The 25,424-nt window shown below is 52.6% G+C and overlaps 1 protein-coding gene across 7 annotated transcripts in view; it reads right to left on the bottom strand.

Annotated features, from left to right (window-relative positions):
• Positions 1-25,424, bottom strand: part of OPCML (opioid binding protein/cell adhesion molecule like) — a 335,964-nt gene that overhangs the window by 219,026 nt on the left and 91,514 nt on the right. Inside the window, exon 1 of one of the 7 annotated variants that reach the window (XM_066981364.1) lies at positions 19,754-19,772. The exons of the other annotated variants lie outside the window; for them this stretch is intronic. The gene's annotated coding sequence lies outside the window, so the exon portion shown is untranslated. Of the gene's footprint in view, positions 1-19,753; positions 19,773-25,424 lie in introns of those variants that run through there. 7 annotated transcript variants of the gene reach the window in all.

Below are 25,424 nucleotides of genomic sequence, written 5' to 3'. Positions count from 1 at the left end.
AAGAAACTACGATTAAGAAATATTTGAAGCAAGAAAAGCTCATTTGGCCTAGAGAGTTTCTAGACGGTGAGAGCTTCTATTGCTCCTCAACGGCGTGCAAACGTTATTGGTGGAGCTGCTGCTAACCCTCCGGATCCTTCCTTCCTTGCAGGGAAAGCCCTTCACGAAGAAGAGCATTTGCTGGTCAGGCTTTAATCCCCCTGCCTTGATAAATGTTTAATTCCTGGTCCTGCCGTAGCATCTGAATATAGACTGGAGGTGGTTTGCATTCTGCCGTATCCAAGTGCTTCTAATGACATTTTGGCTTCTTTCCCAGTTAATTCCAAGTGCCTGAAACCCAAGCAGCTCCCCTCTCCCCCTCCCCTCCCTAACATCATGGATGCACACGCAGATATTTGACTGATAATGTACAAAGCCATAATATGCGGTTTTAAAGCAAGTCTCTGCAGCGGAGTCTCAAGAAGGAAGAAAAAGAAGGGGGAAAATAGGAAAATATGCCTTGAAATATTACAGAGTAGGAGCTGTCAAGTTGAAAAAGCTTCTACAAGGTTTTCAATGCCATAACTGTGTTATTTAGCTCAGGATGAGAATTTTCAGACACACATCAACAGGAAAAAAGGGGTTTCGGGAGGGGGAAAAAAAAAGAGGCGGCCTGTCTTATTTGCAGCTCTCCTTTGTTGGAAAGCAATTACAGCCTTACTCAATTTATGACCCAGAATGCACCCTAATCTACTTGTAAATGCGTCTTATTCACCACACAGCACTTTCAGATACAGCCAGGGTAAATAAACGGGAGATTGTTCCTACCTACGTTGCGGCACAACTGTTAATTGTAACGCCCCATGAAACTTAATTATGCAAAGCAGAGTGGCGACACTGCAGCCATTAATGAGATGTTTGATTCAAGAATAATTTGTTGTTTGGAGCCTCGGACTTGTTTTGCCTTTCCCTTCCACTGTGCTGCACTAATTCTCAATTCGTGCTTGTTTTAATAGGGTGTCAGTAGGGCACAAAATGGCGCAGCTGAGAAGACAACGGGAGAGCTCCCGGCTACGATCCCATTTAGCCGGCACGCAGCAAGCTTCCACCAGATGGATTTCTTGCCCTGCAACAGTCCCAGCTTCGGTCTGCCTTCCCTGGAAAAGCAACGCCGGGACATACAACATTAGGCCAAGCTGGGGATGCTACCGGGCACTTTTAGGCACAGGTACGGAGAAAGACTTGGTTATTTCTAGGCCCCAGAAGCTCCTATAGCCACTCTGGGAAATCCACAGACATCTTCCCCATTCGTTCCATAAACGCACAAATAAACGCCATAGCTTTTTTATGGCCCAGATTAGCTCAGGTAGTCAGAAAGAGCCCAACAGGTAAAACCCAGACGTGCCAACCCAAATGTTTGCCCTCTCCGAACCACCCATGCTTTCCTTCCAGCTCCTTTGCGACGGCTGCATCTGAGTAATGTTTTGGGCTCAGCCACCACGTTGCCTGCCGGTAAGTAGCATTACAGAAACCACAAATTAAAGCACATAAGAGGATGAAGAGACAAAGGAAAAGATGATGACTTTGTACAAAAACATGTAGTACACCCACCGATAAGGTGCGTGATAGATAGAGCTACACGCTGCCGCGTGGAGCCCCTTGCCGCTGCTCTAAGAGACTTTCTCCCTAAATGGGGAAATGAGATTGGTAGCCAGACCGAAGTCTATTATTTAAGCCTCCGGTTATTGATAGAAACACACTATCTTTTTAAATTTACAAGCAAGCAAGCAATTCAATTTCACCCATTTACAACGGCAGAAGACGTTTGCTCATATCTGCCGTGCAGATACCGGAGCCTCTCGGCTCTCCCCCAGCCTCCTCCTGCAGAAATCCCCCCACCTCCTTCTCCCGGCCTCACATTCGTTTTTCTTCCCCGTGACACCCGCTCCTTCCAGCCCCGGCTGAGCACTGACCCGCTCCTCCATCTGGCCCCGTTAATATCTGTGATGAGTGGGCTCTGGAGACCACGGCCACCCCAGCTCTCCCAGCCCATGAATCAACGGGATTTCTTCCCCGCGTGGCAGACGAAAAGGAAGGAGAAGGGGTGCTTTATCTGTGATGTATCTGCTGTTGATAGGAAAGACGCTGTTGGCCTGCTGCAACTATCTATTTTTTTCCTTATAAATGTGACTCTTAAAATAACAAGTCACGAAGAGGGCTTCAGACACATCCAAGGCCCTTGGGAACAAGCCCATCATGACTACACGCTTATGGCGCGCGATATTGATGGCAACCGAGATAAAGAGTAACTTGCACTCCAGCACACTGAATCCTGCCGACGCTTCTAATAAGATCAGGACAGATGATAAGGCACTCAACTGTGCCCCAGCAAGGTCATTACAGAGCATTAATAAAGGAGTCTTATTATGAACATATCACTCAGCAATATTGCATTTCCCACCTTCTCTGTTCAGAGACGATGAGCGCAGCAGTCTCTCACATCCCAGACCCGCTGGCCCGGGCTTTCGCTGTTGCAGCCATCCAGGCCAAATACAGCCAGCCTTTTTCCTTTTTTTTTTTTTTTGGTAAGAAATACTGATTTATTTCATCATGTAAGAAGTCGTGACCGCCTACGTGCATATCGTTCAGGTACACTCAACTTCTAAAATTCTTCCCCTCGTCTTCTCCAACCCCCTTGCAGCCCAAACTGGCTTTTTCTCAGCGCCACCAATGCAGCCCTGCTGTCCTCCGTCACACTCCTCTCCTTCTGGATGTTACACAAATGATAAGGTTTAGGTCTGTTGGATCCCCCATCCACCATCCTTTCTCCATTTTATTTTGGAGTCCAAGGCAGGGAGAACTGGCTCCACCAGAAACTCACACCAGACTCGGCTGAAACTCCGAAGGAATTCATACCGGTTCCTCGGAGCATTTTTTTGGCTTCCAGAAAAATAAGAGCCATGCCTGGAGAAGGGCATGATTTTTTTCGAAACACTTTGTTTCTTTTCGACTGGTATTTCATTTTGGGTGTTGCTTTGATTTTATATAAAAAAAAATCAAAAACAATCTGACCCCAATTGTTCAGAAGAGCTATGAAAAAAAAAATCTGATATTCACAGAGCTCTGGTCCTGTTGCCCTAATTCTCACCTTCTCTTATTTTGTAATTTCCTTCTTTATAACACGGTGACTAGAGCTGTGTACAGTGTCTCAGACGTGCACTCAGCCAGGGCTGAGATATTATTGTTGATTTATACGGGCTGGCTCTGCTTAGGGAGCGGTGATTTACTTTGCTGTGTTTTCACAATGCTGCTATCTCTTTGGAGACAGATATCGCCCTCATCTTTCCCATATCCAAGCGCCCAGTGCTAAGCACTCGGCCGCAGACTGCTGAGACACTTCCACATCTTTCCTCTCCTCTCAAGCTTTGTTTCAAGGAAGGTCATTACCACTTCTGTGCTCTGTAACACTTTAACAGCCCAATTAGGAGACACGGCAGCACTTCAGCAGGTGCTGGCCAGAGCGTGCCCTTATTCCTGAAAAGCAATTCCCCCTTACATTTGTGAACACTTAAATATGGACCCAATTTTATACCCCACTTATCTCCACAATGGAACAGGTCAGGAGCTTTCCTTCCCAGCCCTATCTCGCATTTCAGCTCTGTCTTTTGTTGGTCCCCTTCTCCTCATGCTGCAGAACAAGCAGACCCTGCGCTCGGGGTCAGCGTTAGCCCTCCAGAAGGATTTACTCTTCTCTGATGCCAGCAATCTCGCACAGTCGTGTCTCGTTTACAGCCCCACGCCAGAAGCTTCCCCACGCCCAGCAAAGTGGTCGTGCCCACACGAAACACGCTGCTCCACGGGTTGTTTTCGCATGGACAGCTTGCTTTGAAAACTGTGTCTGCAAAACGGTCCTCGGAGACAGAAAGAGGGATGGGGAAGACGATACAGCAGAACCTGGCCATAAATACCTACTAAAGGGACCTGTTATGGCTTTGCCTTCTGCAGCGTTTTTTATATGTACATATATCAAGAAACACTTTAATAGAGTAAGTCTTCTGTACAACACCTTTTGCCCGCTATTTTCCAAGTGCAGGTACATCACTGTAATTTCACGCTTTTAAAAAATGCTCCAAAAGAGTTGCTTACTGGCCAAAGGTGGGCTTCCAGTAGTTAGAGAGCGACGGAGCAGGACTGGGATGCACGCTGCTCTGCCATCACGCACGCATTTATTAAGCTATTTGCATCCAGCCCCTATCAGTGCTTATTTACCATAACATACGAGTGCTGGCAGACCAGCATTGGGCTGAAATTCTGCGAACGAAGGAAAATGAGACCGCTTCCAGCCCAAAGCCACGGAGCAAGCCCCCCGCGTCCCGCTCCGATGCGCACGGCGCAGGCTTGCTGCTTCGGTTGGCAATCCAACCCCAGCACTTCCCTTCCCTCCCTCCCTCGGCCTCTGTTTCCCCCACCGCAGGACATCTCGAGCGGCAGCTCACTAACGGAGATACTGAGACGCCGAACAATCGAGCAACACTTGAGGAGCCTTTGAAGGAGCGGCGTTATGTCAGTACAATGGTTCACCACGAACAATAACGCGTTCTCGCTCTTAGCGCTGGCTTCCGCGCCGACCGTCCTCAGCACAACTGCCAACCCTCCCTCCGACTGCAGGATCTTTATTATTAGTGATGAGCTAAGAAGCGGAGTGAATACAGCTTGATTTTGCAGCTCCAGCACTTAGGGAAAAAGAATAAATCTCATAAACCTGTAATCGGTGCAAACTTGCTGTTGAAATCATCGAGCGAGCATAAATATGGAATCCCACTGCCGCCTCCCAGGTGAAGCCCTGCTTTAAAGTCCCTGTTTTCCCTTGCTGCGTTCCCCCTGCAAGAGCATCTCAGGCTAGACACCAGCTTGTCTTCTCTTCTCTCCACTCCCACAGCCCCTGCTCTATAAATTGTACCACTTATATCCATGAACAACTTCCTACACACTTTGTAAACTCTAATATGCTCTTAAGGAGTTTTGCGCAGTTCCTCTCTGATGCTCATAAGTAGAAAATCTTTCAGGTACAGTAGCAGAAGCCAAGATCAAATGACAGCTTGATTTAGTGTAGCTCTTGCTAACAGCTTGCAGAAATTAGAAGTAAATAGGAGGTCAAACAGCTCGCGAGCAATTTGACATTGGCAAATGTGGCTTGGTTTGGCTCCTTCAGCAGGAGGAACAACCGCATCGTTCCTTCACCCGAGGGCTCCGCAGAAGTAGAAAGGCCATTACAGCTCAAGACACTCCAACAGAAAAAAAAAAAACCACTTTAAAACTTTATTATCTTTAACAAGGCGCAGGTATTTTAAACATTGCCTGGGTAATAAACTGGCAGCATGCTATGGTTATTGTGAATGGCTCAAAATCCACAAAAATCCCACCACGATGACAGCAGAAATTGGAAGCACAATATGTAACCATCCACGGTTCTTAAAACGATGTCGGCCAGTTAAGCAAAACCTGTGCTGGGGCATAAGTGAGCATGAAATTCAATATAAGCATCCCCACTCGTTCCAGACACCAGTGGTAGAGAAACAGACCCAAAATACATAAATTGCTAAAATAAAAGACATAATGAGCTTTATATAGATTTAAAAAAAAAAAAAAAGTATCAAAACAAATAAACAACAAACAAGACAAAAAAGCTGGAGTCATGATAAACAGAATTCCTGGAAAGGAACAAATTCTGGAAATGCCTGACTTCAGGTACTTTTGGATGTTGATTACCTTCCCTTTCATCAAAAATAAAGGTAATTAGGGACAAAATAATGTCAACTGCCTAAGACTCAGGATGGCTCAAAAGAGGCAAATAATACCTGAATGTTTTAAAATAAATAACAAATGGATTAGGGGCTCCAAACAATTCTTTCCAGAAGTATCCCTCGCATCAGCTAACCAGGTGCCCTGGGTGAAAAGGGTGAGAGGTCGCCTTGCCGGGGTCACTAATTCCCGCTCTGGAGATCTCTCCTACAAGTGGGGATTATGAAAATACAGAAAATAACGAAGAGTAGGCCATTGTGACTGTTGCAAACGAGTGCAACCATAACAATGCTTCTGAAAGAGCCTGTCCCTGGATTTGAAGGCCCCCCCGTTACAAGTACCCAACCCTCCCAAGCGCCGCGGAGGGAGCGCAGCATTTAATTGAGAGCTACGGTTTCCACGCGGGGTCCGTGCTCCCAAAATAGTGGCAGTATCACTGAGCCCAAGTCAGCTCCTGATTTCTCCGCACCTCAGTTTCCCATCTGTCTAATGGGAATAATAACACCGACCCATTTCATAGACACATTAGCGTTTCAGAAGCACTTAGATGCTATGGTAACAGGCGACATTACACCCACCCACGCTCCCCCATGCTGACTCGATTATTCAGCAGAAAGCAGCCAGACCAGCAGCCCGGCCAGGAGAAACCTCCTTCCACGCTGGACGAAGGATGGATGAAGGATAAAGGATGGGCAACAGCACCTGGAACACCTCACCCTGCTCCCGACTCCTTTTTTTTACGAGCGATGGGGTATCAGTGGCTGTCGCCTGGGTTTTTCTCCTTGGGAGAACTTCCCAGAGCTCAGCCCCAGCCCAGCTCACCCCACCACCGTGCCAACCTACTGATTTCGTAAATACATCCCAACCGGCCGCACCGCAGGTAATTAGTGAGCACGGTCATCAGGAGGATGGCACACCCCGGGGAAACTTTGGGGCCGCCTGGGTCACATCATCTGCTCTGCAGATGAATGGATTAATCAACGGTACGGCGGACAATAGAGCAGAAATTTTAACTACAGGCTGGCCACGCAGAAAAGAAGGAAATCAGAAATGTCAATGCAAGGTCTACACGTTCGTGAGTCATCCCGATGAGGGTTCTCCAGCAGAGCTTTCCTGCCTTGCCACCAGCCCCACAGTGATGCTGGTCAGATAAACCGAGATGGTTAAATGCTTTGAAGACCTTCCGTGACGCAGGGGAAAACCCGTAAGGGACATCCCTGTGCTGGCCTCCAGCTGGGCTGGAGGAAGAGGGACACGGAAGAACAAGGGGCAACCAGAGAAAGGCAGGAACACCTCCCGAGCTCGGCAAAGGACGCGGCCCCAGCGCGCACCACAGCTGGGCACCAGCTCAAGGCCACTTTTGACATCCTTCCCCACTGCCCCCGAGGAGCACGAGTCTCAGCAAAAGGTGGGGGCCGCAGTGAGCAACCCTGACCCACCTCCACCAGCCGGCCGCCTCGGCCCAGCCGCAGTATTTGTTGCTCCCTCGAGCGGCTGCCGCAGACGGGCTGTGCTGTATTTCAGAGCTGACATTACCCAGCAGGCAGCGAAAGCTGGATACTCATTAACTGCGCTGAGATGGGAGCAGCTCCTATAAAAGGCACCGAAACAATCTAGCATTCGGTGCGTGTCATTTAGCAAGAGCCAGGACTGTGATGTGTCCCCTCTTGCTGTTGGGTTTTCCTCTTTCCCTCCCGTTTTATATTTACTTGGTGACATTTGGAAGACAAAGCCCTTGAAAGCTGCGGCATCGGCCACTGGATCCGTAGTCTTCGTTCGTTCCCGCTCCCTCCCTGTCACCGAGCAGAAAACATTCAGAAACCTAATATTTGATCTCCCTCCTCCTTCTCCTCGCCTTTGATCACCTTGCACCTCTGTCACCGGCAGGACAAAGATGCTTAACAAACGGGAGCGATGGGCTGCGGAGGGAGCTCCAAGAGGGATCCAAGGCAACGGCATGAATCAGATTTACACAGCGCTTGCTACGGGCGCAGCCAAGATTTTGGCAGAGGCGTTGAGAGATCGGTGTACTTCGTGATATTTCGGGCCAGACGATCCGGAGAGGGGCTCTCTGCTGGTTAGCAGGGAGTTAAGCAAGGCAAATAGTTACCAGTTAATGGATTGCTGAACACTCGGCCAATGAGTCAGTGCTCAGCTTATAACCATGGCGCGTAGCCATCAGCAGCATCATCTACTGATGGATTTATACCAATCTACTACTAATATCTGCAATATGTTTCTAACATCTGCTAACCACTTATTAACTCTATATAGACTCCTGAAGAGCTATCAATAAATGTAACTTTAATAAGAAGGGTGACCCTGTTGCTAGCATCAGAACAGAAGCAGAAATCTCATTAAATCAACTTTCCTAGCAGGGCATCTCATCTCTGCCAGCAATCTCAGGAGAGCATCGGGCAGGATCGGAGCAGCGCCTGCCCCGCGCGTGAAGAACTGATCCCTTCTGCTTCCAGTTCCTCCAGGAGCACCACGCTGTGCAGGCAGGGACGGCCACGCGTGCTCCTCGACTAGCACAGCAAAAGGCAAGAGAAGGGGCAAGAGAAGGCAAAAGGGATCTGAGGTCGAGCCCAGTATTTTGGGGCATCTCGTTCACCCTCCTCAGAAATGTTGCAACTAGAAATAATTTCCTCCGGTGGAAGAAGCTGAGCTAAAACGCGGCAAATCAGCTCGCTCAAGGTCAGAGCATCCGTGCCAGCTTTGTCCTTGGGACTGCAGAGCCCCTGCCCCAAACCTCGAGGCAGAACCGTGCACCAGGCTGTGCGTTCCCTTCCTCTCCGCCGCAGCCCCTACACAGTTGATATTCAAGTTCCAACCCGTGAAAAAAAAAAAAAAGTTCTTAACAAGCTCAAGTGCAGTGACCTCATTCTGCATGCGGCAGCTTCATGTGTTGCAGTAGATATTTTACTCTTTCTATATTAGAGGTGAAAAGCGTGTATTTAGGGAAGGCACCACGGCGCAAGCCAGCAGGAAGGCAGATCTCCCTTCCCTGACGGAGGTCGTCCTCTTTGTCTGCAACCTTCTGCCAGCCCAACCCAATAAATGGGGGAAACTGAGGCAGGCTGGCTCGCAGCGGCCAGGTTTCGACTGCCTTTGGAGCTGTTTGTTGCCAGCTCAGCTCTCGGGGGCAGCTTGTGTCAGCAGCGTTCACACGTCCTGCAGGGCTGGAGCCAGATCCCACGCCAAAGCCCGGCTCCTCCAGCGGGGCTCGCTCTGCACCAACTTCAGAGCCACCCCGTTGCCCATCACTCCCGCGTCCAAAATAAATAGGTTTATCATCACACTTGTTATAGCCGGCCAAGAGGAGCTACTCCTATGGAAAAAACAACCTCCAGCACGGCCAGCGCCGCTGTCCTGCACTCAGCAGAGAGGCTGTGGGTCTGGCACCACTTCCAGAGTGACTTTTTGCATCCAAGCCATTCACAAGGCGCTGCCAGCCTCTACCACCTGCTCTGCTCTCCTTGCCTTGGCCCCGGCTGCCGCAGCCCTCTGTAGTTAAAAAATAAAACCCAAAAAAATACCCTGGTATTGCATGGCTCCTTCCAGCGAGCAGTGGGGTTTACAGCCTCCGCCACGGCACCATCAGGCACGGCTGGCTGCGATGCTAATGCACTGCGATTCCGCCGCGTGGAGTAATGGACATTGCAGCACGAAATTAACGGTGCATCTGCTCCTCGCTGCAGACGCCGGAGAGAGTGGGCTGTAATTTCGTCTCCGATCCCCCAAATAATGTTTGTTGTCGTGCTGTAATCTTGGCAATCAATGTAACAGCTGAACAGATCGTTTCGGCTGAAATATTTGCTAAACACACTAAGACCTTGAAACCACACCTCAGCGTGTGTGTATTGTGTATGGAATTACACACTGAACTAAATAAGGACTGGATGGGGGAGAAATGGGAAGAGTTGCCAGCCAATTAAAACGCAAAAACAACAACAACGAAAAGAAAACCCTGCCGTGTTTATCTCCAGCACCTTTCACCAGCAACATCTTACCGCCTCTAAACCAGAAAAAATAAAAAAATAAAAAAACAAAGCTTTGAGCAGTGAGCATTTCAAGCACGCCACCATGCACGACGTATCAACTAAAATGTATATGCAAGGCTTTCAGAAGTGGAATTTAATGGTCACAGAAATCAATTGGCCAAACCAGCTGTACACATATTAACCTCCCAACGTCCCTCTGACTGAGCGCTGCTTTCACTCACACAGCTATAAATAGGCGAAGCCACAAAATGTTCTTATTTGGGGAATTTAGCGAGAGTTGCTTTTTTATTTCTCTTTTTTAACCTGCTCGAACTGCCAGCTTGGGAGCCGGACGCAGCAGATCTAGCGAAGACAAAGCCTGAAAGACCAGGTCAAACTCACGGCCACGCTACCAAGCAGCTGCACGCCCTTCTGCAAGCCGCGGCACGCCAGTGTTTCCATGCTTTCCCTTCAGCAGCTGTGTTTATTTTGAAGGAAGCTCTCTGAAATGAAGATTGTGTCTTCTTGTGTGTGCATACAGCAGCTACGCCGCAGGACCCTGGCTTTGGCTGGGGTCTCCAGGCATTGATGTCTGTAAGTACGCGCGGCTCGACCACACTGGTTCAAAACCGGGCTGCACATCTCAACGCGTCAATGCCACGGCCATCGCAGTGCCCAAGAGTACCACTGAAATACCACGAGGTCTCTGGGGACAGGGAGAGAAAAGCTGGTCCCTCTTTGGTCAAATTCTTGTGCTCCCAATACGTTGATTTCTTCTAGCACTGCAAAGCGTTTGTATAAATTAGCGCAGACATCAGGAATTCGTCACATTTGGCAGCTGCGGGGTGAGTTCAAACTTGTGATGGCCACATCCATTACAGCGCCGAGCTATTTATCAACAATTGATCAACACAAAGAGGGCGAACAGAACCTTTCGCTCCAGTAATCGATACCAAGGACTCACGGGAGCAGGCCCAACACCTCCCTCGCCACCTCCCCATGTGCGCAGCTCGCTCAAGGCCCCCCAGGGCTTCACCCTGCCAAAGCACCTCCCCAGACGTGGACGTTCACAGCACAGTCAGACCTGGCACCACAGGTGGAGTAAATCCATCTCGTGGACCTGCTCCAGGCAGCAGGGACCCTTTCAGCCTTAACGCAGCTATCATCCTGTGAGCATCTCATGCAAAACCCTTCATCACCTTGATGTAACGGGTAAACGGGTGAAGCGAGACAATCAGAGATGTTACGGATGGAATCGGGAGCCGGGGCTGTGGATAGGAGCGGTCCTGCTTTGCTCCGAGCACATCTCGCAGCCTCTCTGATCTCAGCTGCCATTGGGGTTAGGATCTCCTCAGGGTGCTTTGGAGACAGCACATTCGCAAGCCTGGGGTGCCAAGATACGGCAGCAGAAGGGGCAAAATGATTTCAGCAAGCAGCCCTTTAATCCTCTCAGCCCTGCCAGATCACAGCTGCTGAGTCCCAGCACTCTCGACTTGGCCTTAAAACAGAGAGTTTGGGGTCGCTGCGCACCTCTGCAGTGACCTGTCAGCTCGATTGCTTGGCTGGGACACCCTGTCCATCTCTGAACATCTCATTCAATGGGGTTTCAACCATCTGCACTGCGCAGGGACCAGCATCTCGCCCGGGCTGCGAATTTGGCTCGGATAAAACCGGCGGTCGCCAGCCAGCGAAGCCAACGGCCAGCGGGCAAGGGCAGGGCTCGAAGCCATGAGAGCCCCGCGGCACGAGCAGCACCTCCGCCGCGGTCACCCCTGCTCCCACGAGCTCCCCTTGGGGGCAGGAAGGCGAGGGAACCGCTTTGCACGTCTCTATCACGCAGCGGGCCCCGATCCGGCGGCGGGAGCCAACCTGCCTTGCCTGGATCCCGCACCAAGACGCAGGCTGCCAACCTGCCGAGGGGCTGCCAGCGCTCCCGGCCTTGGCAGCAATCCCAAGGCGGAGAAGCGACGGGCTTTTCCCTAGAGGCACCGAGCAGACAGAAGAAGCACCGCGGTCCTTACCAGCCCATGCCAGGGGACACGTGCCCCTGACAAGTCCCCATCCCGGCGCACGCTCCCTAGGGAAGAGGTACCCCCCCCTCCCGCACAGGCACCGCAGAAGGGCTCGTGGAAGCCACATGTGCCAAACACGGAAAGGAAAAAACACTGTTTTCCTTTAAAAAAAATTAATTTAGTCATTTTCCGCACATTTGCTAATTACTCATCAGCTTTTCTAATGAAGGTACTGTGCTGGGCACCGGGAGACCGAGGGACTTTCTGCTGAAATCAAACGTTGAGTAAGTGCTGCGTTTACCAAGGGAAGGCAGCTTCAAAGCTTTCCCTTCCACTTAGATTTTAAGCACTTCTACAAAAGAGCATTGATTTTGGGTTAAATTGACTGATTTTATTCATAGCTGGTTCATACGGTGTATTCAAAAGACAAATTGTACGAGACTGCAAGCTATGGATCAGCTCTGATAATTCAGAGTCCTCTTTCCTCTTTTTTTTCCCCCTCTTTTTTTTTTTTTGTTCTAAATATTTTCCATGCTTATAATTTGCTATTATTTGGCCCCTGCTTGGACAGAAAAGGCATTTTCACAGTATGGGAGCCTCTCTTTGAAGGGAGGGTATTATATTTTAATGCCAATTACAACAGAAGTAAGAATCAGACATCCCTGCAACTCTTCAGAGCTCCTGCATAGCAAATAGCTTATCTGGGGAGGGGATGCGCGTTTTGTTCACATACATTATATTTATGCAGATAGTTTATTGACTCCAATTTAGTTGAAATATATAATAAACGTGTGTATCAAGCACTAAACACTTGTGACAAAGATCAGCTCTAATCCCCCAGGTGCAGTGCTGGAGCTGTTAGGAGAAGTGCTGTGTGACTACTCTTCAGATACACAACACGCCGGGAATGTTTCAGGCTACCGCACGTTAGGCACAACTCCGAAATCCCAGGAGAGCTGGGAAGCTGCTGGGTGCCCCTGGATGTGCACGAAGGTTTCTCCTATGATCGGCATCAGGTCACCAAGAACGTCCCCGAATTACCCAAGGCACGGACACGACACCCTACCCCACACCACCCGTGGCACGAGGCTGGGCAGCCCGAGCTCTGTGACTCAGTTTCCCCAGCCTGAAAAAGAAAAAAAGGGAGATGCTAAAAGGTGCCGGTAAGAGGAATTCAAGAGGGAAATGTTTACAGAATGCATCTGAGGTTATACGAGACAGGCAGCGGAATTAACATCTGCGTCATCGGCACAACCCCATTAACTTGGGTTACGTGGTTCCGTGCAGCAGCAATGTGAACCTAAATCGGCAGCACCCATCCACCCCGCCCAGGAGAGGCTGCAAGACTCATTTTTTGTAACCACAGGGGAAAAAACCTGAACTATCAGACTTCTTTCCCTAGAAACTAAGGGTTTGGTGACCCCAAAGCGCTTCCTGCACTGAACACACTTGATCGTTTCAAGGAAGGGGAAGAAAAGAACAACTTGAGAAAATGCTGAAGCACGAAAACATGCAGAGCACTCAGTTCAAAGGCCTGCCTCAGAGTTTCCTTCTGTTTTATTTAAACCCTTTGGGAACATATTTAAATGGAGGAAATCAAAACAAAACAGTGGGGCTTTCTGCAGGAGGGGCCGAGCTTTGTGTGTCTTTTCCTACCTTTTTCTTTTAAAAGGAACTTTTCCATCCAGCAAACGAGCGGGGAAAAAAAAAAAGTGATACTCACCAAGCTCTGCTCGATGCACAGAAAAATAATAATAAATAAATAAGAGGAGAAGGAGCGCATCGATCCATGCATATAATGAGAGCCCGGCGGTGATGAGCCGCGGGGGATGCAGGACAAACGAGCACCGAGGAGCGGGGCAGGGAGCAGGACCTGGCGCTGGGTCTGCAGCGCCCAGGAATTGGGAAGGGCTGGGAAACCCAGCTTAGCATCTGCAACGAACTTATTCATGTCACACCCCGAACACGGAGGCTTGGAGAGAGGGGAAAAGGACACAGACTGTGGAGCGCGAGGTCAGGAACGCTTCTCCTTTAGCTGAATTTAATGCTGATTTGATATTACTGAAGTGGATGCCTTATAAAAAAAATTCTCTTAAGTATCCCAAGAATAATTAGATCGCCTGCAGCCATGCACAGTCCAACGGGCCAAGGCTGGTGCTCACACCAGCCCAAGAACATAGAATATCCCAAGCTGGAAGGGACCCATAAGGATCATCCCGTAACATCCCACAGTGATGTGGGTGCCAGCCTGCAAACTGCCCCCAGCTCAGGGGGGCGAAGGTAAACCCAAAGGTTTGGGCACCGAAGGGACCCTGCAGCATCCAGGGAGCCTGATAAAGCATTAAGAAGCCCGACGGCACGCAGGAGCCAAGCCACTTGAAAAGTAGGCGGACACAGACCACGCAGACACTCTCCCCACGCAGGCCACGGCTCACTGCCAGTTTTCGGCACCCCTGGGCACCCGCTGTCGCAGCCGGCGGGCACGCAAAGCGCAGATGCCAGGCACGTCTCAGAAGCTGGCTCCTCTGTTATCGTTTCAGGGCATCAGATGCCACTAATTGATACACGGTAATACTCTCATTTACTCAGCAGCAAGCTGAAGCGTTGATAATTGATGGATTGGTTTGCCTTTGATGATTTGCAAAATTAAAAGCCCCAACCCTGCAAGATGCTGAGAACCCCCCCCGACAGCCCGCAAACTCTCGAGCCTCCCCCGCGACCAGCAGGAAGGAAAGGCACTCGGGACCAGGCAGGATTGGACTTTAATTCAACAGCCCCCGTGACCGTGTGCATCTGTACCTATTAATGCGGATATAATTGTGGGTTTATATTTTGTCATCATCAACTGAAATGAAATTAGAAGGAAGGAGTCCTCCTGGTCCTCCAGGAACTGGCTACACCTCCAGCCCCCGAGGGCTTTTACTTACAGGGGAAGGCAAACAGCGAGCACCAATTTCAGCAAGACCTCTCCCTCTCTCTGCTCTTTTTGATGAAAAGGTTTGCTGCAGAAACCACAAAGCCGAGGGGACTGCAGGCAATGCACTGTACAACAGCAGCCCGTGCAAAGCCCTCCTCTCCCACCCGGTTTCGCTACCCTTTTCGGAGAGGAGAGGCTTTATTCCAGCCCAGCATCCTTGGGAGGCAGCTCGGAGCACGCGAAGCGAAGCACACACAGAGCTGTCTCACGAGCCCAGACGCGGAGCGTTTCCCTTCCAGTACGCTCAACAAGCTGAGCATTTAGTTGCAGCGACGGGGAGCATAGCTGGCCACGCTGACATTAATTGAGACAGGATTTCTCCCAAGATTTTTACAGATTTCTGACTCAGCTCTGCCCCGACGCTGCCCACACGTCAGCCCCGTTAGACGTGCGGGGTCAGGCAGACGTATGCTGGAGGGATGACAGTTGCACGGCTCCTCTCCGACTCGCGCTGTCAGTCATTCCGTACCCTCTCTCAATGTATTATTGCTTCTCCAGCAACGACTCCCCCATTTGCAAGCGATGATTAGCGCTCTAATCTTGGCATAATTACTCCTGCCTCTCAATTTAAAAAAAAAAAAAAAAAGACAAAGCGGAAGAGCAGCGAGGAGTCGATACCCCACCGTCACGCCACGCTTTGGGAGCCAGCTGCCTACAGGACGAGCCGCAATGACAGCCCCAAGTGCTCGTGAGCAATGTCACGAGGAACCACCTGCACACAGCCACCTCACCGCTGCCTCCCCAGCTCACGGCGCCGCGGCTCAGCGGGTTTTAAGATGCGGCAAGGTCATTGCCAGCGAGGTTCTGCCGCTCACGTCCCAGCATTTGTTCTAGCTCGTTTCTATCTAGGTTCTTCTATTAGTGCCATTAAATTATGGAAATTTAAGCCTCCTGCGTTCTGGGCAAAGCAGACAGATCGCCAGCCAGGATGCCTGCCAGGACCGCGGGCTGGCTGCACCTCCCGAGCTGCTTTAATTATCTCTCCCTCTTCCTAACGGGGGGAGGTCGGAGCTCAGGTGAGTGCTCCTTGCTCTCCTCTATTTGATTCAATTCTACGGCTCATGAAATATGCTCCTGCTTCATTCGAAGGACAAATGAAATGAAACAGCCTCCTGGAAGGAGACAAACGGAGGATATGGGCGAAGACATCACTCAGGGGACTTTGGTGGAGTCAGGTGGCGATTTTGAAAGGTACCCAAGGAATTAATCCAGGAAGGAAAGTAACAGGGGAATAAGTCAATTAACTGACTGAAACACACACGGACGGCAAGGCTGCTGCAAAAAGTGTCCCGGAGAGGTTGGAAGGCAGTCTGGGGCAGGGGGAGCACCACGTTTTCAAGACAGAGGCTGAAAGGGGGATTTGTCGTGCATGGAGCAGGGATGAGGAACTGGAGCAGCACCAAAGGGATGGGCACAGGCCACCAGGATCCCTCCCCTCCTCTCCTCCCTTTGGTGATCCTCCAACAACTTGGGTCTGAAGGGAGAAGCCTTGGGATGGTGGCAACTATATCCACTAGGTCTTCAAGGCCTTAGAGGTAGCTGCTGAAGGATGACAGGGACCTCTGTGGGGTACAAGAAGACAGCCGGGCACCTAGCAGCACGGGTGCTGCAAGGCTGAGGGGGAAGCCAAAGGAAACTTGGCAGAGAGGTGAGGGAACAGGCGGAGTACCTTCAGGGCAGACGCTGTGAGCAGCCATCGCCCACGTTAGTCTCCCGTAAGGGTCAAGTGAAGGCCACCACCCAGCAGCCATCACCAGCTGGTGGCCAGTGTTGGCCAACTCAAGTCCCCGGGGAGCCCTGGAGGCGCTGGACTTACCCTGGGGCCAGAAGCGGGCCACGAAGGGTTCGTCTCCAGCAGCAGCAGCTCTCGCCAGATATTTTAGCGAAGACCACTTTAACTCTCCTCCGTTTGTTCTTCGAGGTTACCCACGGCCCCAGCAGGGGCTGCAGAGGACGTCTATCTGAAGCACCGACTAAAGCCGGAGGTAATTAAATACAAGGGGCCTCCCATTGTCAGCGTCGTGGCTCTGTTTTGGCAGCCGGCTCCAGCAGAGCAGAAGAGGGAAGATTTGATTTTAATCACACAGATTTCAGGTTTTATTTTGCTCATTAAAATTTCTGATAAGGATTTAGGCTGACATTATGCAGTATTTTGGAAGAGGATATGTGGCAGTGGGGGGGATGGCGGGGGCTGCATTTCCCCGTGATGAGATCTCTCTGCCTCCCCACGACAGACGCAAGGATATGAGCAGGTGTTACTTCAAAGGGAAAGGATTTGTGGGAAGCAGGGGGCAGGAGGGAATCGTCCACACCAAATCGAGGATCTAAGCGCCTCGGATTACGGAGAAAAAAGGTCCCAAGCCTGAGATGAGGTAAGGGAGGGAGGGCCCTGCCCCATTTCAGAGCCACCTCCCAGAAGTCACGGCTCAGACGCTCTCAAAATGCATTTTTAGGCCCTGTAAGAGGGAGGTGGAGGTTTTACCCACACAGGGTCAGCTGCAGACAGGACGATGGCATCCGATCATGAAGACACGACCAAAGCAACCTGTCCTGAGCCCCCAGAGGGGCTCCATCCTCCGAGCTCCATCCCTTCGCAAAGCAAGCAGCACCCATCAAGTACGGGGGGGAGCAAACCTCCTTATCCCACTTCCATCCCCTCCCAAAAACAGGAGACGTGGGGCAAAATCATCACGCTTCTTTCCGAAGGAGCATTTCCCCTTGATTACACGCCTTTACCACCCAGGGTCAGAATTTTGTCGGGCACGGCCTCCCACCCGCGGGAGCAGCACCTCTGCTCCTCGCCACCTGCTCGCGCCCAGCAGCCGCTTTGCTTCTTGATTAGAAACCGGCAAATTTGGGCAATTTGCCTCCTATTTCTTCGGCTAGCTTTATCCGAATACTATTTTAACACCTACTAAGCATTATTCATACAGAACAAGATGTCTGCGGCACGAAAATCACCTGAGCGAGAGGATGAATTAGCAAATGGCCAAGCATTTGGATCTGTACTCACAAACTTGGATGCGTTTTGAAGCAGGATGGATTTCTTTGTCCCCAGAGGATGTGTTCTTCTCGCAAAAAGCCCTAAGCCAACCAAGTCCCATAACGTGGTTTGTGCAGAACGGGAAATGAGCTTGGAAGCACGCTCCCCTGTTTGCTCTCAGCCTGTGCGCCCCCGATCTAGAGGCCAGGTGGGGGATTTTGGAAAGAGCAGAAATCTGAGAAATATATTAAAATGAAACCTGTAAATACTCAGTAATCGCCACCAACTCAAGGGCAGCCAGGACTACGATGCAGACCGACAAAGGCAACAGGTATTCAGCCAAACATTTCAAGCGTATCTGAAGGGCTGGTGCCAGCAGAGGATCACAAAGGTTCCCGGTGTCGCTACACCAGCACCCAGAGCCACAAGCTGCCGCTGCAGGAGGGATTTCACAGCTGTGGCAGTGCCAGGAGGCATCGCTTTGCCAAGCGTCCCCGCTTCTACCTCCCCTCGGTCCTGGCCGTGCCGCGGCTGTGTGCAAGGCACCGTAATTGCCATGCTCGAAAGAAGGAGTAATGCAAGGAGAACCGTTCATGTATTTTTAACTTTTCCTAACGGGAAGCAGCGGGAGCATCCTGAGTGCAGCCCGCTCTCGGGGGGCCGGCAGAAAACCCACCCCGGGCGGCGCGATGGGAGCTGCTCGGCGGAAGGCACCGGCTGCAACGCACGGCTGCCCAGCACCGCGCGGGTCCTTCCCCTGCGCCGCGGCTGCTGGCACCCGTCCCCCACCCTTCCAGGAGAAAGAAACGGGATAACGCCTGGGGTGAGAGCCCAGCTCCCCCCGGCACGGCACCGATGGGGGACACGGCCACGAGGGAGCGATGTGCAGCCCGTGCCCGGAGTCCTGAGCAGGACGTCGGTGTCACCGCGGGGCCACCACCCCTGCCGTAAGGGCACCTCCTGCCGGGTGTTGCGACTCATCTGTTAGATCTTTCCTCTCCTCTCTCCCCCACCTGCCACCGTCTTTATCTATACATATATTATTTTTCAGCCATAGGGAAAAGAAAGAAAAGGAAATCTCTCCACCACAATAGCATGTCAGGCTCCTATCATTTTCAAAGCCTCCTCTCCCCTCCCTTTCCACTCTCCTTACTTAGCGGAGAATTTTCCTTCATTAAAATTAAGCCTCATTTCAGGCTCATCTTCTTTTCTCTCTCTCCTTTTCTCCAAATTGAATGGAACGTGATCTCCATCAACCTGGCCTCCCCGTCCCTCCCCTCCCTCCTCCTCCTGCTTTCATACCCAAACCTTCCTCACCACGGCAGAGCGATCGTACCAGCCGTCCTCCCTCTCCTCTCGCCACTCCACTGCGGGCAAATCAGCCCCACCATAGACGACTTTCTTTCTTCCAGGAGCCTGCACGAGTTTTTCTCCCCTCTCCCCCCACACCTACCGCTTGCAGCTCATTCTCTTTAATTGGGAGGTATTTTCTCCCACATAATGGGACGAGACCTTCTCCCCTCCTCATTTCCTCACCACCGTTTCCACCCGGTTTATTTTTACCTGGTTTACTACAGCCTGCTTTCTCCCCTGCAAGCCAGCCGGAGCAGATCTGGGGGACCACCTCCATTAACCTACACCCTGCCGGAGAGCCCTGATACCAGGCGAGCCCTTGTGCCCCACGGGAGGAAAGGCAACCCGGTGTGATTAGTGGGGTTTTCTCCCCCCATCCCGCTAACGCACGGCACCACTGGGCATTTCCCAGCTGCCTGCAGCTCTGCCTTCAGAGACAGCCTAGGGACGACAGCGAGGTTTCCAGATCCCAGCAAGAAGACAGAGGTGACAGGACAGCCCCTGCCACCCTGGGTGCATTTATAAGGTGATTTTGCACCAGCCATGACCCCCCCGATGCCCAACGGGCTGCCATGGGGGCACGTTCCCCGCAGACGGCTGGTGCTCAGTGGGAACGGCCCCATCCCATTTCCTTTCCTCTTCTCCCTCCCTCCCGTATTCTCACCTCCGCTCAAGCTTTCCTCCACCAAAAAACGTATTTAACATTCTCTGATGCTCAAGGCCAGCCAGCTCGTTAGCTCTGCTACACCTGGATCAGGATCTGGAGACAAATTGCTGCTTCATTATAGGAGCTGAGGCTCTAATCCATTTTTTTCAGGCTGTTTAACTTGTAAGGACAACAGATGGATACAGGGCTGCATAATGCAGGCTCCTTAAGATCCATCACACAGTCTTGGAAGTGCAAAAACACAAGGCTGAGGAATGTGAAACTAGAGCGGATCTCACAGCGGTCACCTTAAATTAGGCACAGGGAGAAAATGTGCCAAGACTACAAGTGGACCAAAACCGCCAACTTGTTTTGCTGAAGATTAGAGGAAAAACAAACTTTCTTCCCTCTACAACCCACAGTCATCTATGACATATTTGCTTCTCTCCCTCTCTAGCGAAAAAGAACAAGCAAAAAGCCCAGAAAAAAAAAATTAGTTAAGAAATTCCACTTTATTTTAGTTACAAAGGGGCAGCGGTACAAAAGCCATGCTCCTTGAGGCCACAGCCTGAAAATCATTGGGCTTTGCTTTCTGATTTCTCACAAACACAACCGAAAGCCCTGACCTATAGAAAAACTTTCAGCAAATACGTTCATTTTGCTCAAAAAGACTTTCTGACAGCGGCAGAAAGAAACGCAACATAAAAACCCTATTCTAGCTTAGAAAAGATCCAGCGCGTTCTTCCTTTCAGCACGCTCCTCAGACAGGCGCTGAACCCAATCAGCGGAGATTTCAGGAAGTATTTCAGGGAGTCGGGAAGGCTCCCTGCTCCCTGACCCTGTTAAAAGCAAAGCTTGGGAAGGCTCTGAGCGAGCAACGTGCCTGCTGCCCCTGCCAGGCAGCTGCTGGCTTTCACGTGCCGTGAGCCCCCGAGGCGCGCAGGTGACTGTCCTGGTGCTTTGGTCCGCCAGAAGTGCACCGCGACGGTGCCCGCTGGTCACTGATGGTGACACGGTGACACTGTGACACCGCCGGCTGGGTGCTCGCAGCCTACCCGCACCCTGTCGTGTCGCACGTTCCTCCCTGCCGACGCAGAGCCCAGCAAGACGGGCAGCGCAGGCTGCGAAGTGCCGCTCCTTGCGAGGCTGGGGAGAGGTGCGGTGTGGGCTGCCTGGATTTCTGAACCATCAGCTGCCCAGAGGCTTTTTCGCTCCTCCATCAGTTTAACTGCTACCTACCGGCATCGGAAGGTGACTACCGACGACCTGGGAGCGCTCATTTTCCCCCTCTGCGCACAATTGTTTAGATGACAAGCCCGGGAATGCTGCAATTTCTCAGGTCTCCGAACACTTAATTCATCTCGGAGGTGACACCGAAACGTGAGGCTGGCTTTACCCTAGCACCTGCCGCTCCTCCCGGAGGCGCCTGGGCTCCAAGCACAACGCGGCACGCGTCCTGCCCGGGGGCAATGCCCACGCATCCCTTTGCTGGAGGGAAGATTTGAAGCCCTGGTGCTGCCCCACGGGCACAGGGTGCCAGCGAGCTCTGGATGAGGTGCCGTTCACACAGGGAGGGACAAGCGGCCTTTCCAAAGCCAGCACGGCCCCGCCTTTGCAGAGCAAACCCTGGAAACCTTCCCCGACGCTGCTTTGGGGATTTGCCCAGACAATGGCAGGACGCAGCTCCCACACTGCCTACCCGGGGGCAGGCAGATGACTAAGGCACAAGGCCGGCCATTTACCGCGCACAACAAAGCCTGCGGGCTGCCGGCACGCACGCTCGCTCGGCATTTGTTCACGTTTCCCATTTCTTGGACTCTCTCCTGGTCCCTCTCGCAGCTTGGAGGCAATAACTTGCCTTCTTATCTGACCCAGAAGGACAGCCAGCTGTCAGCACACAAACATGGCCTTTGTTTATCCTTAAATGAAAGCTCAGTTAATTAAAACCAGAAATCACTTTCCCTTATCTGCAGCCTCTGGCCTGTGTGCGGCGGGCAGGAGGCTTCCCAGCGCGCTCGGCCCCGGGGCCGCAGACAAGGGCCCCGACACGCCGTGCCGATAACCCTGCCGCTGCCCGGAGCACCCTCCTCGGGGCTCGGGGCTGGGGAGCCGGGAAGGTGCGGGGCAGCCAGGAGCTGCTCGGTGGGATAACGCCGCTCGCTGCCTTCCCCTCAGCTGCAGGGCCAAACGCTTCTGCTTCTTGGCTCATGTGCAGTAAGTGTAGTGGTGTCGGAGCTCTGGTTTGGGATGCTGGGAGGATGAAACGGAAGAGGGGAGCGCTCCCCGTGGCTCTGCAGGGCTGGCACCACGGCATCCTGCACACCCCATGAGCTGCATCGCCTTGCACCCACGCCCGAAACAGCATCCCGACAAACCCCGGGCAGGAAGGTAACCAGATCAAACCTTCCTCACGCCCGCACCCTGAAGCCAGTGCAGGATCACCCCAGCACCTTGGTGGCCGGGCGACCACACCACTCCGATCCCACATCCCACCCCGCAGCCTGCCACGGCCTTCGCTCGGCCCCACAGAGCTCGCCCTCACCTTACAGGGCTGCAGCCCCGGCCGGCAGCGAGAGTCCCCCCGGCACGGGGGGAGCTGCTGCCACGGCGGCTCGGCGCGCGCTGGAAGCCCTCGCCAGCAGCAATCATGGTGATGCGAGGCAACAGCTTGATAGAGTGCCTGTTCTGCATGCTGAAAATTGAAAGTGATCGACTTCCACCTTGCGCGGGAGGCAGAGAAAATCACATTCAACTCATTGAGAGGCTTCAACAGCAGAAAGATTGATCAACTTGATGAGAAGTGACTCTCTCGCGCTCTCTGCCATCCTCTCGCCCCCCCCCTCTCCTGTTGATAGCAGTTTCGGTGCAAACAAGGCAGGCGAGGAGCAGGAGAGGAGCCCACTTGGTGCGAGCAGGGGCTGCAGCGCCCCGAGGTGATGCTGCGGGCACCCGGCCCCGTGCCTGGGGACAGGGCTGCCCCCGGCTGGCTGGGAGCATCTTCCAGGGGTCACCCCTGAGTCTTGGCACTGGGCAGGGCACTGGTTTGGGCAGCGACAGCTCCCAAATAACTCAAAGCCGTGGTCCGAGAGGGTCTCCACGGGAGAGCGGGGTATTCCACAGGGTGCACAGACGGTCCCAAGGCAGGCATGCCTCAAACCAGCGGAGTTATTGCCCTCCCCAGTGCAGAGTTACCCCCGTGACATTACACTCCGGCCCTGCCTGTGTCACCTCCGCACTCCAAAAGCAGAAAATGAGGGTATTTTCCACCCCAGGGGCAGCTCCTTACCGAACGGGGGGGAAACGGTTCAAGCAGAGCATGTCAAAGCTACGCTGAGTGCAAAGCACGCTCGGTGACCAACACGAAGGCGCCTGGGTATCAAAGGAGGCGCAGCGATGGGCTGCGTCTCGCTGCGGAGATGGGCAGGGTGCTGGGGGGGACCAGCATCACCTCCCCCTGCCTCCCCCTGCCTCGCTGCCCCCACACAAGCCGCCCCCTCCCTTCCCTTTCGCCGTGCCCGGCACTCGTCACTTTGCCATTTACACGTGTCACACCAAAAATCTTTCTCATTAAGTGGAAATTGAATTTCGTTAATTAAAGCAAAAGAAATCAATTAACCTTATCAGCAAACAGGAGCCATTTGAAATAGAATAAGGCAAAGGCTTCTCTCTCCTGCTTACCCCAAAGCCTTCCCTGGATGCTCGGAGCCGCGCCGTGGGCTGCGCATCAGCAGCGGATCGTGCGCGCCGGCGGGGGGACTGCAGAAGGTGGGGAGCTGCTGACGAGCAGAGTCGGAGAGGAAAGGGATTTCAAAGCAATTAACACCCCCAAGATTTACCATCAGGCTGACAAGCTCTCAGAGTAGCCATCACTCAAACATAAGGATTCAATTAACTTTTTTTCCCTCTCCCCCCCCCAACTCCCCCGGTAGCTTTGCACCGAGCAGCAGAACGACTCCGGTGAGAGTGGAAGATTTAAAATCAGGCAGAGCGGGGTTATTTTAAAGGAGATAAAAGCAGCGTTTCTGTGTCCTTCCCCCCCCCCCCCCCCCCCCCCAAGCCGCCAACGTTTGTTTTTTCTTCCTTTTCTGCACGCCTCGTTGGAACAGCTGAAGAAATGCAGCCATCTTCCAGCTACCCCTGGATACTTTTACGGACTCATTTTCTTTTAAATCCTGCAGAGCCCTACCCTCAGAAGTGAGAAGGCAGGGGGAGGCCTGCCAGGCTGCGATGCCTGCTCCACGACCGTTGCTGGAGCAGCTCTGGCACGGGAACCAGCACCGGCTCCGTACCACCGCCTGTCCCCGGGAAAAGCGGCAGTGGTGTGGGACTGGGGACGCAGGATGCACCCCCTGAACGCGACGAGGACCAACAAGCAGCACATTGCGGGGGTTTTTCTGAGTGGGCCAGGCTTTCATTCCCGGCTCCACACCCAAGGGGACCTCTGCAAGGGGCCCCATGGGAACCGGGGGAGCTTCTGGCTGCTCCCCACCAGCAGGGAGGCTCCATGGAGGAGCTGCCAACCTCCCGTTCACACTCCTGAAGGCAACCCGCAGGCAAAAGCAGGGGTCTCTTCCACCCCTGGCAGACAACCTCAGCTCTTCGCAGCTTCAGCTTGTCCCTGGGGGCAGAGGCCTCTGCCCAGCTGTGCTCTGGCCAATCTTCCCTACCTCCAAGAGCCTACGCTGAAGGAGTCCTTTAATATCTCAGTCTCTCTATGCAATAAAAACATCACAATAATAATAGTTCCTGCTGAGCACCCTTAATCTGTGGAGATCCAGGCACTTTAAGAAAGGAGCAAAGCAATTACATCGAGGGGACAGAGGAGAAAAGAACCCGGACACTGGGATTTGCACAAGGAAATCGGCAACCTGAGCAGCATACACCCCGATCGCTCAACCCCCCCCCCAAAACTGAGCTGTACCCACGCTTCCAGCCCAAAAAGTGCCGGGCTGCAGGGTCAGAGCAGTGCCCAGGGTGGATTTTAGGAGCAGGAAAAGGTTTTCATGCTGCTCTCAGGACCTCATCCACAGCCCCCTTCTTTTCAGGGAGGAAAAGGAGGCAGAGGTGAGCCCCAGCCTCACCCCCCAAGTACGGGGCCATCCACCTCCGCCACCCCGACCCCAGCCTCCTCCTGCCACCATCCTGCCACCAAGGGCAGGTGCCCCGAGCGTGCTCAGCTCAAAAAAACCTTTCAATTCTTCACAAACCCCATCACTGCTCCCCTGCCCCCAGTCCGTTTGCAGACAACCCCGCTAACTTGGCCTCCAGCTTTCTCAGTAAATCGCCTGAGACCTTCTACCTCGTGCTGCGCAAGCACAGAGGCGTCTTTGTCCTCCCGAAGTGCCAGCTGGGTGCAAAGACCCTCAGTCGGAGCCAAGGAGCAAGTTTTCTTTCAAGCGTCTTTTCGACGCTTTCTGGCTTCCCTCCTGCAGGTGGGCAAAAACCGTTTTGTCCTACCTGGTGCTCGGGCAGGGACCGCAGCCGCTGCCCTGCAGCCGCTGGTTTTGAGAGCAGAGCACTGAAAACCTCTGCTGAACCACAGACTGGGTGGATTTGCGCAAAACCCGAGCCCAAGGATGAAAGGAGGAGATGGAGACCTCCCCAAAACCTCTGCTGAACCACAGACTGGGTGGATTTGCACAAAACCCCAGCCCAAGGATGAAAGGAGGAGATGGAGACCTCCCCGGGT

Source organism: Anser cygnoides, chromosome 21 (genome assembly GCF_040182565.1).
Source record: "Anser cygnoides isolate HZ-2024a breed goose chromosome 21, Taihu_goose_T2T_genome, whole genome shotgun sequence".
Lineage (NCBI taxonomy): Eukaryota > Metazoa > Chordata > Aves > Anseriformes > Anatidae > Anser > Anser cygnoides.
The sequence above is the reverse complement of the archived record's forward strand: the minus strand, read 5'-3'. Positions and strand labels throughout refer to the sequence as shown.